The sequence below is a fragment of the Macaca fascicularis genome, chromosome X, assembly GCF_037993035.2.
Source record: "Macaca fascicularis isolate 582-1 chromosome X, T2T-MFA8v1.1".
Classification (NCBI taxonomy): Eukaryota; Metazoa; Chordata; class Mammalia; order Primates; family Cercopithecidae; genus Macaca; species Macaca fascicularis.
The window spans coordinates 49389213-49393598 of record NC_088395.1 but is presented as its reverse complement, the minus strand read 5'-3'; the positions used below and the strand labels follow the sequence as shown (position 1 = coordinate 49393598).

At 51.7% G+C, this 4386-nt stretch overlaps 1 pseudogene; it reads left to right on the top strand.

The window, feature by feature from the left end:
• The first annotated feature begins 887 nt into the window (after positions 1-887).
• Positions 888-1741, top strand: LOC102123140 (heat shock protein beta-1 pseudogene; annotated as a pseudogene).
• The last annotated feature ends 2645 nt before the right edge of the window (positions 1742-4386 follow it).

The following is a 4386-nucleotide window of genomic DNA, read 5'->3' as shown; positions in this document are numbered from 1 at the left end:
GGGGAGAGTTGGGAAGTGTAGTTCTGTGAGCGAGCACGGCGCATGCCGGATGTGAGGCCTGGGGTGAGTGTGCACGGAGGTTGAGCTTGCAATAGCTGCTGGGAGTTGTAGTTCTTCCACCTGCAGTCCAGTGGGCTCTTCCAAGGGAAAAAGGAACAACCCGTGTGGTGGGGAGTGGAGGGGCCAGACAGAAAGGGGCTTCTCAACTCATTCGTTTAAGGCGGCATTCATCTTCTAGGCTATGAAAGTGTACACATTAAGGGCAGAATTTTAACACAGAGCGACTACTTCCCTATGTCTTAGTCTCCTCATCTGTAAAATGGGACTATTGACAGTACCTGCTTTTTAGGATTAAAACAGAATTAATTTATATAAAGCATGTTGTACTATGTGCCTGACACATAAGATAAGAAAGCGCTATGTAAGTTATAGTTACTAGTATTCATGCATTCAATAAATGCTTTAATATGATACACATTTGTACACTCCAAAGAATAATTACACAGCAAATATCTATGTAACTGGCTAGGTGCAGTGGCTCACGCCTGTAATCCCAGGACTTTGGGAGGCTGAGTCGGGTGGATCACCTGAGGTCAGGAGTTCAAGACCAGCCTGGCCAACATGGTGAAACCCCCTCTCTACTAAAACGAGAAAAATTAGCCAGACATGGTGGCGCATGCCTGTAGTCCCAGCTACTCGGCAGGCTGAGGCAGAAGAATCACTTGAACTGGGGAGGCAAAGGTGGCAGTGAGCTGAGATTGTGCCATTACACTCCAGCCTGGGTAACAGAGCGAGACTCTGTCTCTAAATAAATAAATAAATAAAGCAAAAGAAATCTATGTAACCATTTCTTGAACAGCCGAGGCGCGCCTGCAATCCCATCAGTTTTGGAGGCCAAGGCTGGAGGATCGCTTGAGGCCAGGAGTTTGAGACTGGCATGGGCAATACAGCAAGACACCATCTCTTAAAAAAAAAAAAAATGACACCTGTCCAAGCAGACGTCCCAAGCAGAGCCTGGCAGCATGACCGAGCGCCGCGTCCTCTTATGGCTCCTGCCGGACCCCAGCTGGGACCCCTTCCGCAACTGGTACCCGCACAGTCGCCTCTTCGACCAGGCCTTCGGGCTGGTCGCAGTGGTTTGGCACCAGCAGCTGACCAGGCTACGTGAGCCCCCTGCCCCCCACCGCGGTCGAGAGCCCCGCGGTGGCCGCGCCCGCCTACAGCCGCGCGCTCAGCCGGCAGCTCAGCAGCGGGGTCTCGGAGAACCGGCCCACGGCGGACCGCTGGCGAGTATCCCTGGACGTCAACCACTTCGCCCCTGACGAGCTGACGGTCAAGACCAAGGGTGGCGTGGTGGAGATCACCGGCAAGCACAAGGGCGGCAGGACAAGCATGGCTACATCTCCCGCTGCTTCATCCGGAAATACACGCTGCCCCACGGTGTGGACCCCACCAAGGTCTCCTCCTCCCTGTCCCCTGAGGGCACACTGACCGTGGAGGCCCCCATGCCCAAGCTAGCCACGTAGTCCAACTAGATCCCCTTAGAGTCGCGGTCCCAGCTTGGGGGCCTAGAAGCTGCGAAATCCGACCAGTCTGCAGTCAAGTAAAAGCCTTAGCCCGGATGCCCACCCTGGCTGCCACCACTAGCCATGCCCCCGCACCCACCTGTGTGTTCTTTTGATACGTTTATCTTCTGTTTTTCTCAAATAAAGTTTGAAGCAACCCAAAATTTAAAGAAAAAAAAAAATTAGTTGGGCATGGTGAGGCACAACTGGCTGAGGCCTGAGGATCACTTGCGCCCAGGAATTCAGCGCTACTGTGAGCTATGATCAAGCCACTGCACTCCTGCCTGGGTGACAGAGCAAGACCCTGTCTCTAAAAATAATAATAATAATTGATAATATTTGATCTTTTTTCCATAGAGATATTGCACATATATTAGGTTTTTCCTACATACTTCGAATTCCATATACTATTGGAAAATGACATCCTTTTCTTATTTTAGTTTGACTGTTTGCTGCAGGTGTATATTTGGTAAACATTTCATCTGTTGCCAGGCTCTGGCCCACAAATGTCCCATTTGCACCCCCACCGCCACCCTCCCATATGACATTGTTATCGCCCCGCCCTGTGGCCTTAATCCCTCCAAAGCTGGGGAAAGAGAGGGGGGTTGTGTGCAGATGGCCCTTCAATCTCGAAAGGAAGATGTCGGAATCTGAAGGCAGGAAAGGTGAGAGAATCCTTCCATCCCTGCAGACCCTTGGAGCAAGGTGGAGCTCCACCCTCAGCCCCTCTGACCCACCCATTGCCCACCCAGACCTCACCCCCAGAGAGCCTCTAGGTGACCAGAACCACATCACCCTGTTCCCCATCCCAGCCAGCCCCAAACAGCCTCTCTGCCACCAGAGCCCTAATGCTCAGCCTGACCCAGACACTGCCCCCCATGGCCTCTCAGCCTCATCCACAGCCTTAGTTGCCAAAGGAAACCCAACCTCAATCCTGGCTCTGACCCCTATCCGAACGCCCACCTGAAACCTAACACAAAGTCTACCAACCAGAAGGCAAACCCCTGTTAGAGTCCAAACCCCACCCCAGATACAAACCTAAAGTCACCTAACCTCAACCTCAACCCCGGGATGTCAATACTGTTAGTGAGTGCAGTCTCTGACTTTCCAGAAAGTACACAGACCCTTTTAAAAAAACAAAAACAAAAAAGAGAGAGAACACATACTTGATGATGGTAGTAAGCCATGAGGGCTCTAGAGTTAGACTGGGTGTGACTCCCCATTCAGGCACTTCAGCAAGTCGCTTAACCTTTTCTTCTCAATTTTCTCATCCGCAAAATGGGAATAACACTATGTGCCAGGCATTCTTTTGATTCTGAACTCATTTAATCCTCACAACACCGATATATTGTAGGTAGTCTTATTATCATCCTTTTTATACAGATAAGGAAACTGAGGCTCAAAGAGATTACATAATTTGCCCAAGGCAACACATAGCTACCAAGTGGTAGAGTCAGGATTTAAACTCAGGCAGCCTGGTTCCTCCAAAGCTGAGAATCTTAACCAGGCCAATCTACTGCCGCTCTGAGGCTGAAACGAGACCATGGGAACTGGGAGTGGTCTTAGCTGAAAACCCCAATGCAAACTTCAAGTCCCACTCAAAACTCACCTTTGACCCTAACCTGTATCCTAATTCTAATTCCAATTCATTCAAATACCCAGTCCTAACCCTTAGTCAAAGCTCCACTCCTACCTATATTTAAACCCATCTCCACCCTAACCCAAAATCCACTACTCAAATTTAACCTTAAATTTGCCCACCGCATGGCAATTTAAACTTTACCCCCAACTCAAACACCAAACCCTACTGCATTTGGAAATGTAATCTCACCTTCACTCCCCCTATAAACTCTCACTCTAGCCTTAATCTTAATTCGAACACTCTTACTTCCCAGTCCTTAACCCAGCTACTCCCAGCTCTCCCTAATTTTCCATGCTCTTCTCTCCTTCCTTCAAACAGAAGGACAGGATCAGGTAGGAAGCAGCCACAATTGCCCCAATACCCTGTCCCTCCCTGACACAGTTTCTCCATATAGACACCACCCCAGAGCCCAGTCCAGCCAATGGGGCAGGCCCTGGTCCCGAATGGGGGCTGTGCCCCGGGCCCCCAGCTGTGGAAGGTGAAAGCAGTGGGGCATCAGGCCTAGGAACCCCTAAGCGAAGAAACCAGCACAGCAAGCACAAGACAGTGGCAGTGGCCAGTGCCCAGCGGTCACCTCGGGCACTCTTCTGCCTCACCCTGGCCAATCCTCTGCGACGGTCCTGCATCAGCATCGTGGAGTGGAAGCATCCTGGAAGGCAGTGGCGGGGCCCAGGGGTAAGGGTCATCAGGGTACCAGAAGTCAAGAATTGGGTCAGGGCTGGAATGGAGGAGGGCTGAGGTCATCAGGGTCAAGAGTCAAGAACTGGATTGGGGGGCCGGTTCAGAAAGGCAAAGGTCACTGGGGTTCAAGAGTCAAGGACTGAATCACAGCAAGAGTTGGGGATGGCTAAGATTTCCAGGAGGGACAACGTCAAGGCCTTGTGAGGGCAGGGGTCGAGAATGTCAGGACCTGTCACCTTGGGAGTCAAGGGTCAGTGCTGGGTGGGAGGTCCCCAAGGGAGTGTGGGGGTTCCAGTGCCACTCTGCCAGGGTCCTTGACTGTGTCCACCTGAGGCCCTTCGACATCCTCATCCTGCTGACCATCTTTGCCAACTGCGTGGCCCTGGGAGTTTACATCCCCTTCCCTGAGGACGATTCCAACACTGCCAACCACAACTTGGTAAGGCCCGCCCCGCCCCAGCCCGTTCCCAGCCAGCTAGAGACCTAGTAGAGCTCACT